Source organism: Eptesicus fuscus, chromosome 2 (genome assembly GCF_027574615.1).
Source record: "Eptesicus fuscus isolate TK198812 chromosome 2, DD_ASM_mEF_20220401, whole genome shotgun sequence".
Lineage (NCBI taxonomy): Eukaryota > Metazoa > Chordata > Mammalia > Chiroptera > Vespertilionidae > Eptesicus > Eptesicus fuscus.
In genome coordinates, this window is record NC_072474.1 from 69,407,060 (window position 1) to 69,422,276 (window position 15,217).

Here is a 15,217-nt window from a genome sequence, read left to right on the forward strand (position 1 = left end):
TTCCATTCTCCCCCAGATCTATTTCCCCTCCTCTATTATAGTCCCTAGTGTACTAGCACCATCATCCACCCAAAGCAGAGACTCCTTCTTCTCCCCTACTCCCATATCCACTTAGTCACTAAGAAGATATTTAAAATTCATTTAGTTGGCAAATTATTAGTATCAAGAATATATTTTTAAAAGCCCTATGAATAAAAGAGGAAAAGATAGATAACATTTGAAAAGTGAAAAACAGAAGTGAAAAGGAGTGTCACAGAAGGAAAAGGCACACACCCTTACTTATGAAAAGATATCCAACCTCACCCTAGCTGGTTTGGCCAGTGGATAGAGCGTCAGCCTGCAGACTGAAGGGTCTGGGCTTCGATTCTGGTCAAGAGCACATGCCCAGATTTTGGGCTTGATCCCCAGTAGGGAGCATGCAGAAGGCAGCCACTCAATGATTCTTTCTCATCATTGATGTTTCTATCTCTCTTTCCCTCTGCCTTCCTCTCTGAAGTCAATAAAAATATGTATTTTTTTAAAAACATGTCCAACCTTATTAATTAGGGACATGTCCATTCAAATCATTATGGTTTACCATTTCATATCACCAGCCTGGCAAAGTTTTTTAAGTTGAATAATATCAAGTGTTAAAAAGGACTCAGAACAATGAGGAATGCCCCCCCCACACACACACACACACTGCTGGTGAAAGAGAAAATAGCTATGACAACTTTGCAAAACAGTTTGGTATGACCCTATAAATTTTCATATGTGTGCACTCTATGTCCTAGCAATTCTACTGCTATGTATCTACAGAGATAAATTCTTGCACAGGACTTATATAAGAATGTTATAGCAGCACTGTTAATAACAGCAAAACTCTTGACACAAGCCAAATGCTCATAAATAGAATGAACAAGTAAATTACAGTGTGCTAATTCAATGGAATATTATACAACAGTGGAAATAAATGAAGTAAAACTGTACACAACATAGATGAATTTCAAAAAAGGTCTTGCAACAGCCCGAGGTCCCTTCCCCCCACCAGCCCGGCCTGATGGGCCCCCATCAGGGTGGACTGGCCTGACCCCACCCATGCACGAATTCGTGCACCAGGCCTTTAGTGTCATTATAATGCAGGATAGACACTGTAAGGGAAAGTGTATTCGTCTGTACCACAAGTAGAAAAATTATGAAATGATATTTTTAAAAATTAAAGTCAGAAAAGGTTCATGCAGAAATCTAGCTCAGAAGAAGAAGTCTAGACAGAGATTTAAAAAAATAAAAGGTTATCTTCTTAGGGAAGTCATATCAGAGGTGAAGAATTATTCCTTTTCTGGGCAGAAAGTTTACCATGTTCTATGTAAATAAAATTTGATGCCCACAGTGCTAAATGGAAACATCTACTGTTGTATGGTTTGTTGTAAATCTCAGGGGAAGAATCTCTTTTCCTGGGGAAATATATGGCCCACAATGATCAAAATGTTGCAACCTGACCTAAGAACACTGGCCTACAAAGAATGGAAAGGGGAAAAGGATTGTATTTCTGTCTGTTAATTTTCTTTGTCATGCCATATTTAGTTAATTCACTGTTCTACATCTGGAGCTTGATAATTGACAATGTTCTCCCTCTCATTAAGGGCTGGCTGACAACCTCAATAGAGCAGTAAGAATATGACAATAACTACTCTGGTGATTCTGAACAAGTCATTAAACTCCACTTGGGCCTCTGTGTCCTCATTTATAAAAAGAAAAGTAGAAAGAGCAATCTTCCAGAAATGTTGCTAAGATAAATAACTGTCAAGAGTTAATTTTTAAAATATTTCTAATCCACTCATCTGCTGATGGGCACTTAGGCTATTACCCAAATCTTAGCTATGGTGAATTGTGCCGCTATGAACATAGGTGTGCATATATCCTTTCTGATTGGTGTTTCTAGTTTCTTGGGATATATTCCTAGAAGTGGGGTCACTGGGTCAAATGGTAGTTCCATTTTTAGTTTTTTGAGGAAACTCCATACTGTTCTCCACAGTGGTTGCATCAGTCTGCATTCCCATCAGCAGGGCACAAGGGTTCCTTTTTCTCTGCATTCTTGCCAGTACTTGTCATTTGTTGATTTGTTGATGATAGCCATTTTGACAGGTGTGAGATGGTAACTCACCGTCATTTTGATTTGCATCTCTCAGATGATTAGTGACTTTGAGCATGTTTTCATATGTCTTTTAGTCTTCCTTATGTCCTCTTTCGAAAAGTATCTATTTAGGTCCGTTGTCCATTTTTTTGATTGGGTTGTTTATCTTCCTTTTGTTAAGCTGTCTGAGTTCCCTGTAAATGTTGGAGATTAAACCCTTATCGGTGATAACATTGGCAAATATGTTCTCCCATGCAGTGGGCTTTCTTGTTGTTTTGTTGATGGTGTCTTTTGCTGTACAGAAGCTTTTTATTTTGATGTAGTCCCATTTGTTTATTTTCTCTTTAGTTCCCATTGTCCTAGGAGCTGTATTGGTGAAGATTTTGCTTCAGCATATGTCTGAGATTTTGCTGCCTGTGGATTCCTCTAATATTTTTATGGTTTCCTGTCTTACATTTAAGTCCTTTATCCATTTTGAGTTTATGAGTGGATTAAAAAACAGTGGTATATCTACACAATGAAATACTATGCTGCAGTAAAAAAGAAGGAATTCTTAATATTTGCACCTGCATGGATGAATCTGGAGAGCATTACACTAAGCAAAATAAGCCAGTCAGAGAAAGATAAATATCACATGATCTCACTCATTTGTGGAATATAATGAACAACATAAACTGATGAATAAAAACAGATCCAGAGACAGAGTAGCATTGATCAGACTGTCAAACCTCAGAGGGATGGTAGGGATAAAGGGGAGAGATCAACCAAAGGACTTATATGCATGCATATAAGCCTAACCAATGGACACAGACACCAGGAGGGTGATGGCATGAGTGTGGGGGGAGGAGGGATGAGGGAGCAAAGAGGGGATAAGGACACATATGTAATACCTTAATCAATAAAGAAAAAATAAAAAAATAAAACTTAAAATGCCAGAAAAAATTTTCTATATCATAGGATTATAAGTGTTTTTATTTCCTTTTGCTTCTCTTTATTTTCCAAATTTTCTACAAAGAACATTTTTACTCTTTTTAATCAGAAGGAAACATTTTAAGCAAATAGAAACCAATTTTTATCAGAAGGAAAAATTTTAAGCAAATGGAAACAATTTTCAAAGACACTAAATTAAATTATGTTAATCTTAAAAGGCTAGGATTTATGTTTTCAGTGACCTTCATTAAATTACTCATCTCTGAGAAAGACTTGAACTGAAAACAGAGTTATATACATACCAGACCTTCTCCATGCTAGGCTAAAAATGAGTGGCTTGTGTTAAACATCATTAAACTATTACTGGATATATTTCAGATCATCAGATAATAGTGTTTGCTTTTACTAGTCTTCCTGCTTACCCTCTTGCGGGCTACCATTTATTCTATACACAACAGCCAAGATAATACTTTTAAAAATGAGATTGTGGCTCTCTCCTGGTCTCATCCTTCCAATAGTATAGCATCACACTTTAAATAAAATCCCAAATCTTCCTCATAGTCTGTAAACCTCTATATAACTCTCCTACCTCATTCCTGCTACTCTCCCCCTCCACCTTTCTACTCCACCCAAACTGGCCTCCTATTGCTTCTCAAGCACAGCAAACATATTTACATAACTCACTCCATTTTATTCAGGTCTCTGCTCAAATTACCTTCTCAGAAAATGTTTTCCTCACCAATATGTTAAAAATAGCACCATTTCTGTTACTCAATCTCTTTACCCTCTTTTAATTTTTTATAGCCTTTACCACTATCTGTAAATATATACATTTATTTCTTTACTAGAGGCCCGGTGCATGGGATTCATGCACTGGTGGGGGGCATGGCCTTTGGGGATTGGCCCACTGTGGGAGCGCCACTCATCCCGGTCAGCTGAGTGGCTGTGTACCCGCCCTACCGGTCAGATGCTCCCACTGTGGAAGTGCACTGACCACCAGGGGGAAGCTCCTGCATTGAGCGTCTGCCCCCTGGTGGTCAGTGCATGTGATAGCGACTGGGTGACCAGTCATTCTGGTCGTTCTGCTGTTCGGTCGCTGGGCTTTTATATGTAGAGATCTTTGTATTCTCTATTCCCCACAAAGTTCTACAAGAACAGGAACTACACCTGTCTTATTTACCACAGTATCCCTGGTACCTACAAGAGGAGTGGGTGCACAGTAATGCTCAATAAATACTAATTTAGTGAATTAATAAATGAATTACTGACATTTGCCATTATTAGGTTCCTTTGGAAATTGGTGTTCCCTCCAAGGACAGACCTTAGATAGTCCTTAAACCTTAGTAGAAAGTAAACTTCAAAATTAAGAGAAGCTTATTAGTTTTGTTGAATCACCAGACAGGCAACAGAAGCAATAGTGAACTTCTCCCATTAAAATATCTAACATGTGTATTGGCAAACAGCTTACTAGATTATGAGAGCCCCTGTGTGAATTAAGGTTTTAGGCACGAGCTTATATGATTTTCAAAAATAAAGCCCATTTCAAAATAAACTTAATGCTTTAATAGCAGCAGCTGTTAAGAGGAGGGGAAATCCATACCCTCCAGGGTTTCATCCCAAGAGACACTTTGTTCCAAAAAATGAAAAATTTGTCTCATTTCCACTTGTGATAGAGACAAGTATGTTGTTTACGTATTACCCAACATTTTCCCAGGACACTCACATCTAACTAGTAACAGAACAGCTTGGCCATTTCATTTCTAGACTCAGGTGTAAGGAAGAAACTCCCTCAGTTAACTTTAGAATGGAAAGGGCTGGGGCGGGGGGGGGGGGGAGAAAAATAAATTGAAAAAGGTTAAAAATCAAACTGAAAGTTAAAGAGTCTCTGCAATTCCATCATTAGCAGAGCAGAATGTATTGTCTTGGGATGTGTGATTTTTTAGGGTTCAATAACTTCCCTAAAACTATATGCAAAATGTATAAATGTACATATATCAGGTTTTACCAGATTCTCACAGTTCTATAACCTCCAAATGTTAAAAGCCATGAATGACTCTGTCCTAATTCATCACAGACCTTGAAAAGACCAGATCGGTTTGCAGAGCATTCACTTCAGGCCATAGGAACACCAATATACATGCTTCATGTCTGGGTAATCTCACATGCAAATGACACTAGACATAAATACCCGGCTAGTTTGGGCATTTATTTAAGAAACTTGGGCTGACTTCATGATCAGGGCCTTAAAGGAGATATTACTGGTTCTTATTTCCAAGGTAGTTATACAATTTCAAAGACTACCCAGGCTATTTTATTAACCATAATAACACACTTTTTTTTTTTTTTTACCTCTAGAACCACTGAGGCACAAACTTTCTCTGTTGTTAAAAATTACAGACCTCCTTTACATTGTTATATAAGATGAAAGAGAAAGATTTCTGGAATATTCTCAATTCAAATTCAACTTAATAAGTATTTACTGTTATCTTTAAGATTCAATAAAGCAAACAAAAACAATCAATGCATGATACCTGACCTCAAAATTATTATAATCTAGCTGAGGAAGGAAAACATATATATAAACCAGGGGTCCTCAAACTTTTTAAACAGGGGGCCAGTTCACTGTCCCTCAGACTGTTGGAGGGCCGGACTATAGTTTAAAAAAACTATGAACAAATTCCTATGCACACTGCACATATCTTATTTTGAAGTAAAAAAAACAAAATGGCAAAAACAGCCGAAACCGGTTTCGCTCAGTGGATAGAGCGTCGGCCTGTGGACTGAAAGGTCCCAGGTTCGATTCCGGTCAAGGGCATGTACCTTGGTTGCGGGCACATCCCCAGTAGGGGTTGTGCAAGAGGCAACTGATCGATGTTTCTCTATCATCCATGTTTCTAACTCTCTATCCCTCTCTCTTCCTCTCTGTAAAAAATCAATAAAATATATATTAAAAAAAAATGGCAAAAACACCGCATGTGGCCCGCAGGCCGTAGTTTGAGGATGCCTGATATAAACTAAATGTCACCAACAATTAATGGTAGGGAATAATAATATTCAGATAATATAGTGTTTGTAAGTAATGCTGACCAAAAAAGAAATCTATTATGTTGGAAGTGATAAATGTTTTAGATACATTTAGTAGAAGTATAATGTGTTAAATCAAGGGAACATATAAATATCACTAACATGCTGTAGAGATACAAACAAGGTAAGAATTTTAAAGATAAAATAAAAAATGCTCTGTATTCTTGCAATCATGAGAGAGGAACAGAAATCAAAGTTATAATTTGTCTAAATGGAATAAAGGATAAATTGAGACTAAACCATGAATGTGCCACTCTAAACTGTGTGGTAATAGGACTTCTCATCTTAAAGATGTTTTATTAAGAAAAGCTCATGTACTAACGAAGTAAAATAATTAAAAATGGAACTTCCTTATGATCCTGCAACTCCACTTCTTGGAATATATCCAAAGAAACCCGAAACATTGATTCAAAAGAATATATGCACCCTTATGTACATTGCAGCATTATGTACAACAGCCCAGATTTGGAAGCAACCCAAGTGCCCTTCAATGAATAAGTGGATAAAAAAAGCTATGGTACATTTACACAATGGAATACTACTCAGCCATAAAAAAGAAGGAAATCTTATCTTTTGTGACAGCCTGGATGGACCTGGAGAGTATTATGCTAAGTGAAATAAACCATTCAAAGAAAGACAAATATCATATGATTGCACTAATATGTGGAATCTAACAAGCAAAATAGACAAAGAAACAAGAAATGAACAGACTGGTAGATACAGAAAACAGACTGACAGCTATGGGGGGAAGGTGTTGGGAGCTAAGTAAAAATAGGTGAAGATATTAAGCAAAACAAACAACTCATACACACAAACATCAGTATGGTGATTATCAGAGGGAAAGGGTGATAGAGACAGGTAGAAGAGGGTAAATAAGAGAAAAATGAGGACAGAAGGGGACTAGACTTTGGGTGGTGACCACACAATACAATATACAGATAATGTATTATAGAATTGTACATTTGAAATCTATATAATTTTATTAACCAATGTAGCCCCAATAAATTCAATTTAACAAAAAGGCAATTGGAAAAATGATATATAAACAAAATGAGAATACCAATAAAGAGAAATTAATAAAAGGAGCCAAAGGAAATTCTGGAGCTGAAAGAGAAGAAGAAAGAAGAAGAAAGAAGAAGGAAGAAGGAAGAAGGAAGAAGGAAGAAGAAGGAAGAAGGAAGAAGAAGGAGGAGGAGGAGGAGGAGGAAAAGGAGGAAAGAAGAAGGAAGAAGAAGGAAGAAGAAAGAAGAAGAGAAAAAGAAAAAGAAACAAAAAACCCTGAAATGAAACATTCACTAGAGGGGTTTACTAGCAATTTGGAGCCAAGAAGAAAGTATCACCAAATTTAAAATTTAAAGATAAGACCATTGAAATTATTGAGTCTGAGCTGAGGAGCAGAAGAAATAATGAAGAAAAGTGAATAAAGCCTTAAGGGACCTATGAGAAAGCACCAAGTCATAGTACTCATAATGTGAGCCCCAGAAGAACAAAAAGAGAGAAATGGGGCAGAAAGAATATTCATAAAAATAATGGCCCCAAATTTCCAAAATCTGATGGAATATATGAATCTATACATTCAAGAAGCTCAATAAACTCCAAGCAAAATAAATTCAAAAAAGATCTATACTGAAATACATAGTAGTCAAACTGTCAAAACTCGAAGACAAAGAGAATCTTGAAAGCATCAAGAGAAAAGTGTCTCATCACATAAAAGGGATCCTCAATAAGATTAACAGCCAATGTCCCATCAGAAACCATGTAGGCAAGAGGACAGTAGGATGATGTATTTAAGATACTAAAAGGGAAAAAAAATCTGTCAACCAAAAATTTCATTTTTTGGCAAAACTACCTTTTTTTAATATATATTTTATTGATTTTTTACAGAGAGGAAAGGAGAGGGATAGAGAGTTAGAAACATCTATCAGCTGCCTCCTGCACACCCGCTACTGGGGATGTGCCTGCAACCAAGGTACATGCTCTTGACCAGAATCAAACCTTGGACCCTTCAGTCCGTAGGCAGACACACTATCCACTGAGCAAAACCGGTGACAGCAAAACTACCTTTCAAGAATATCCTTCAAGAACTAGAAGCCCAGTGCACGAAATTCGTGCACGGAGGGGGGTTGACCCTCAGCCCAGCCTGTACCCTCTCCAATCTAGGACATCCCTCTCACAATCCAGGACTGCTGGCTCCCAACTGCCTGCCTGCCTGCCTTCCTGATTGCCCCTAACCGCTTCTGCCTGCCAGCCTGATCACCCCCTAACCACTCCACTGCCAGCCTGGTTGATGCTTAACTGCTCCCCTGCCAACCTGTTTGCCCCCAACTTCCCTACTCTGCTGGCCTGGTCACCCCTAACTGCCCTCTCCCGCAGGGTTGATCACCTCCAACTGCCCTCCCTTGCAGGCCTGGTCCCTCTCAACTGCCCTCCCTTGCAGGCCTGGTCCCTCTCAACTGCCCTCTCTTGCAGGCCGGGTGCCTCCCAACTGCCCTCTTCTGCTGGCCATCTTGTGGTGGCCATCTTGTGTCCACATAGGGGCAGGATCTTTGACCACATGGGGGCAGACATATTGTGTGCTGCAGTGATGGTCAATTTGCATATTACTCTTTCATTAGATAGGATATCCTTGTTGAAATTAAGAAATTTCCAGATAAATAGAAGTTTCATTACCATTAGAACTGCCCTACAAGAAATGTTAAAGGGAGTCCTTCAGAATAAAATGAAAGAACACTAAACAGTAAAAAGTGGACAGGCTAAAATGAAAGTCAATAGAAGCTATGTGAAGAAATAGAGACAATGGTAAAGGCAACTACATAGTAAAGAAGGAGTAGAAAGAGAAAAGGAAAAGAAGAAATGATGGAGGGGAAAGAAGTGAAGGAAGTGGAAGAGGAGGAAGTACAGGAGGAGCAAAAGCAGCAGTGGTGGCAGCAGAAGTTGCTTCTGCCACTGACTAGGCTACATTGCTAGAGAAGCCACATAGAGTAGTGTTCAAAAGCCATTTAATAACCTGGGTTATAATGCTGGAAAAAGAAGCCACATGAGAAGGCCTGTGATTCCATTTCAGGTGTCCAGATGACTCTAGCCCCAGCCACTATCTGATTGTAACTGGAGAAAAATCCTAATTTAACAAACTTTGGTTGGGACAGTTAGATATTGTTGGGAGATCAAATAACCTAAATTAATACTTTATACAAAGTCAGGCAATAGTTTAAAACAATCAACTATGGCATTATCTACATCATATAGAAATAAATAGAAACCAGTATTATATATAGAAATAAACAGAAATCAGTATTACATAAAAACTATTGGCCCAGTGCATGAAATTCATGCACAGGTGCAGTCCCTAGGTCTGGCTAGTGATCGAAGTGTGAGCGTCTGGCATTGAAGGGCAGGTCCCAGCTGACCTCTGGGCCCTGAGCAGCACCTGGGCCCCCAGGCCCCTGCGTGCCCCCCTCCTCCTAAGTCACTGCGCCCAAGTCCCCACATGGAGATGCGGTGAGCACAGTCGGATGCCACAGGCTGGCGCACAGCGTGGGCCTCAGGGCCACCGAGCGGTGCTGCACGGAAGCCGGGCGGGCAGCGTGCTCTCTCCCAGCCAGCCTCACAGACTGGCTCCAGCATGAACCCACTGGGAGCCCGATCAGCCTCTGCGGTCCCAGCAGCTGCAGCCCAGGACCTGAGCAGGGGGTTTCCCCAGAGCATGAGCCCTGGCATCCTGGGGCAGGGTAGCAGGGGGAGTGAGAGCGAGCTTGGAGGACACCCCACATTCTCACCACACATCCGTCCCATAATCCCCAATGGCGAGAGGTAGCTGGTGAGAGGTTGCAGCACGCTGCCGATGCCCACCATGTTCCTCGCTGCCCCTGGTGGTCAGCGTACGTCATAGCAAGTGGCCAAACTCCCGGTCTCCCAGTCAAACTACTGGTTGAACGACCACCCAAGGGGACAATCTGCATTTTAGACTTTTATTATATAGGGTGAAAAATGTCTAAGCAATTTAAAGCAAAATCTATATATATAAAAGCCTAATATGTAAATTGTCCCCTCAGAAGTTCAACCAGGAGACCAAGAGTTCAATCGCTTGCTATGATGTGTGCTGACCACCAGGGGGCAGTGCAGAATGAAGGAAGGCCTGGGCCGGCAGCCAGAAGGCCCCGATCGGCCCTGATTGCCTGCCAGGCCTAGGGACCCTACCCATGAATGAATTTCGTGCACCAGGCCTCTAGTATTAACATACAAAGAAAACAATAAGCCAGATGATATTAAATATAAGTGAGAATGTAGGATTAATAAAACTCTCATTCACTGCCCTGGCCAGGTAACTCAGTTGGTTAGAGTGTTATCCTGATACGCCAAGATTGTAGATTCGATCTCTATTCAGGGCACATATAAGAATCAACCAATGAATGCATAAATAAGTGGAAAGCAAGTTGCTGTTTCTCTCTCTTTCTCTCTCCACCCCTCTCCCTGGCCTCTCTAAAATCAGTAAATTTTTAAAGATTATTTTTAAAAGAATAAAAGAAAAAACCCCACCTCTCATTCACTGTTGCTGGAAGCAGAAATTCCACTCCTAGTAATACACTCAACAGAAATGCATATATAGGGTATCCCAAAAAATGTATGCATACTTTGAATATTTATAAAGGCAGTTTTTATTAAAAGACATTTCATTTTCAAAATTAAGTTATCAGCTGTTAAAATGTGTATACATTTTTTGGGGGATACTATATATATGTTTAGCAAAAGATATGCACAAGAATATTCATAACAGCAACATTCATTTTAGCCCATCAGCTAGATATAAAACCTCAGGTATAGTCATACAACAGAATACTATAGAGTAATTAAAATGAATCACTTTTCTATCCATGACATGGATGAATCTCACAAATATTTAGTGAAAGGAATGAGACATTAAATTGGACATAATGTACAATGACATTTTATAGTTCAAATATAAGTAAAAATCATCTATGACACGTTACCTTTGGGGAAAACAGAAAGGGTACTATTGTGCCTCTGACACTTGGTGAAAATTCCCTAAGCCATACTGGGGCACTTTTCTATATACAAACATACTTTTTTCCTATATGTAGATTGCATTAATTAGTTAGGGCTGTCATAATAAAATGCCACAGTTTAGGTAGCTTAAGCAACAGAAATTATTATCTCATAATTCTGGAGATTAGATGTCCAAGCTCAAGGAGCTGGCAGTTCGTTTCTTCTGGGACATCTCTCCTTGGCCTACTGATGGCCATCTTCTCTCTGGGTTTCCACATATTAAATGAATAAAATTACAAATGACAAGAGGATTGGGAAACTGATACATCTACATAATGATGGGAGCATTACAAAATTAGTCTAGTCTTTCTGGAAAGTATTCTGTCAAACATTACTGAAGATATAAAAATGTTTTTAACCTGTGTCTATATTTCCAAAGGAGAAAAATATCTCAACAAGGTAAAATTTCTGAAAAAAATTGTAAGAGTATTTGCTGTGTTACTGAAATAATAAAAAACAACTCATGCCTAGCACTCGGAGTATAAACTATCTACAAATATAAAGAATTATATTTAAAATATATAAACTAGGTAGACACAAAGAAATGTTTACTAAAATATGATTAATTAAAAGATACTGTTACCCTGGCCAAATTAGGTCAATGGTTAGAGTGTCGGCCCTTGGAGTGAAAGGTCCCGGGTTCAATTCCAGTCAAGAGCATGTACAGGCTCGATTCCTGCCCCAGGTTGCGAGTTCAATCCGCAGTAGGGGGTGCTCAGGAGGCAGCCAATCAATGATTCTCTCTCATCATTGATGTTTCTATCTCTCTCTCCCTCTCTGTTCCTTTCTGAAATTAATTTTTAAAAAATTTTAAGCCTTCAATGTCTCCTCACCACATAGAAATTTTCCTGCTCCATCTCTAGATTAATTTCTCACCACTCCCCCATTATTACTCTGCCCTTTACCTTTGCCAAAGATCTTGCAGTTTCCGAAATTTGGCCAGAGTTTTGTGGCCTTCTCTGCATCTCCAATAATTGTACCATCCTTTATCATACCATTTCTTCTACTATAATTGCTAATTTACATGCAGCTTTCACCCACTAAACTGTGAGGGCAGAGATTATTGTTCATATTGGTGTCCTCAGTTTAACTCATAATAATAAAAGCTTAATGAATAAAATAAATGTCCAATAAATGGTAAATGTTGCCGAAGCCGGTTTGGCTCAGTGGATAGAGCGTCAGCCTGCGGACTGAAAGGTCCCGGGTTCGATTCCGGTCAAGGGCATGTACCTTGGTTGCGGGCACATCCCCAGTGGGGGGTGTGCAAGAGGCAGCTGATCGATGTTTCTCTCTCATCGATGTTTCTAACTCTCTATCCCTCTCCCTTCCTCTCTGTGAAAAATCAATAAAATATATTTAAAAAACAAACAAACAAAAAAAAAAAACGGTAAATGTTTTCAAGAATATGGATGTTTTTTCTTGTAGTTCCTTAGATAAGAGATTTTAATACAAATCGCTTTAAACAAATATGGGTGTTTGAAACAATTATTTTTCTCCCTTTTCAGAATCATTTTCTTCAAGTTAGGTAGCAGCTTCTTAATGACTATGGTTATATGTCATCAAACTGTAAGCTAACTTGCCAAAAGTCAAAGAGCAAAAATATTGTGCCACGGCCAACATTTAGCCACAGTTGTCCTCTAAATGATGTCCAGACATTCCCTTTCAGGATAGTTTATTCACAGATTTAATCCAGTCCTTAAGCTTTACATAAAAAACATAAACCAACCAGGCCAGATATTAAGGTCAGTAAAGGAAGACCTTGTTCCCTTCTGTTACCTGAGAGGCACACAGGACATGAAACCCCACAGCTATGATTTGCTTGCAGCCAGCTTATCCATATATATAAAAGGCTAAGTGACCGATCATCCGTCTGATCGTCCAACCAACTGACCAGCCAGTACATATGATGCGCACTGGCAATTTAAAATGCCGTGTCATAAATTAAAATTGAAAGTAGGTGCAATCATCATGCTACTGAGAAATCTTAATAGTAAATGGGGTCTTTGTAATGGTACTAGATTTATTATCAAAAGATTACAACCTAACATAATCAAAGCTGAAGTATTAACAGGATCTGCGGAAGGAGAGGTTGTTTTGATTCCAAGAATTGATTTGTCCCCGTCTGACACTGGCCTCCCATTTAAATTAATTCAAAGACAGTTTCCCATGATGCCAGAATTTGCAATGACTATTTAAAAATCACAAGGATAAACTCTAGACAGAGTAGGAATATTCCTACCTGAACCTGTTTTCAGACATGGTCAGTTATATGTTGCTTTCTCTCGAGTTCAAAGAGCATGTGACCTTAAAGTTGTAAATATTTCATCACAAGGGAAAGTAGTCAAGCACTCTGAAAGTGTTTTTACTCTTAATGTGGTATACAGGGAGATATTAGAATAAGTTTAATCAAATTTATCAGTCATTATTTTTATCAATATTGTTTTTATATCATGTTTTTGTTTTTATATCATGTCTACTATTATATCATGTTGTTATTGTTTATTTATTAATCAATTTATATATTATTTTCATATTTTTACTAATTTTCTTTCATCTGTGATACTTCTATTATAGAGAAAAGATGAATAGCGATATTAAAATACTAGAGGCCCGGTGCAAGAAATTCATGCACAAGTAGGGTCCCTAGAAGCTGCCGGCCAGGGACTCCCTTCCCACAGCTGTCTGCTGCTGCCACCCCTGGTCAATCTCCTTGTGGAACTCCCAGTTGAGGGGACAATTTGCATATTAGGCTTTTATTATACAGGATTTCTTCTAATTAATTTCTTTTCAATGTGCACAAATCTGTGTGCTGGGCCACTAGTTATACTATAATATTTTGGAAGAAAGGAATGACTCCCTGAATGGGGAGAAAAGAGGAAGAAAGAAAAGTCAGAATGCTAAGAAGGGACCTCTGAGACTTTCAAGAAATAAGCCCTTTTCAAATCAGCACCCTTCAGCCCCATACTAGCAGCAGCTGCCAGGAGGAGGGGAAGTCCCCTTGGCAGGAAGTTCAAACAGACCTGGGGATTTCACCATGAGAAACTTCTCCTTTCACAAGTGAAAGGAAGACTCTTATTTTTGTTTTGACAGTGAGTCACGCTCTGTTCCCATTTAAACAGACCACACTGGCTCCATAGCCCAAGGGGCCGGAGCACAAGGAAAACACTGTTGCTCTGAATGGCTTCTGAATGCCGTCAGCGCTGGCTCCTCCAGAGTGGGAACTGGGAAGCTCCCAGGCAGAAGGTCAACACTCCCTCAAGGGAAACCGACCAGCATCTGATGCAACAGCCTGAGCGTCCTGGCGCCTTTCCCGGGACTGTGGGAAACGCCTGCAAAATCTCACCACCAGGTTTCTATTTCTCCTAAAAGCCCTGTCTATCCATAAATGCCTTTTCCTGGGAGCTTTCTCTGTCCTTCTGCCCCGTCAGCAACGTGCTTTCTCTCGTCTCCAGGACAACTTCCAAAAGGGGGCCTGGGACACACGGGCCCAACAGGCTGCAGCGGCCACGGCCTCCGTTTCCCCGGCTTCACTCCCCAGGGAGCAGCTCACCACTCGGCCGGCCCCCCGAGAAGCCCCCATCTGCTTGTCGAAAATCAGTCCCTTGTGCATTATAAGGCCGGGCCTCGAGTGACGCCTAACTGACCCCAACACCTCCTGTCCTTGTCCAAAAGGCCTTTGTCCCCATCGCTGCAGCCCAGGGTCGCAGGGCCCTCCCAAGCCTCGCGGGGCGGCCTCCTCCCCAGTGACCAGGCCCTTCTAAAGCCATCGTGCCCTTCGGCCTCCACCCACGGCCGGTGTGGAAACTGCAAAATGGGCCCCGCTCCCGGCGTTCCCCAAGGAAGCGCAGCCTTTTCTGGTTGGAGGCTGTGGGACCGGCAGGAGATGGGAGGAGGGACCCCCAGGGGTACAGCCACTACCTTTCCCACGAAGTCCTTCTCCCGGAGGGATCAGCGCGGGCAACAGGGACACCAGCAGCAGCCAGAGAGCAGAGGAGGTGCGCCAGTAGCGGCCAATGGCTTCCCCAC

At 40.3% G+C, this 15,217-nt stretch overlaps 1 protein-coding gene across 1 annotated transcript in view; it reads right to left on the reverse strand.

Annotated features, from left to right (window-relative positions):
- Positions 1-15,217, reverse strand: part of ART3 (ADP-ribosyltransferase 3 (inactive)) — a 103,772-nt gene extending 88,555 nt beyond the window's left edge. Inside the window, exon 1 of the mRNA XM_054728176.1 lies at positions 15,110-15,217. The gene's annotated coding sequence lies outside the window, so the exon portion shown is untranslated. The remainder of the gene's footprint in view (positions 1-15,109) is intronic.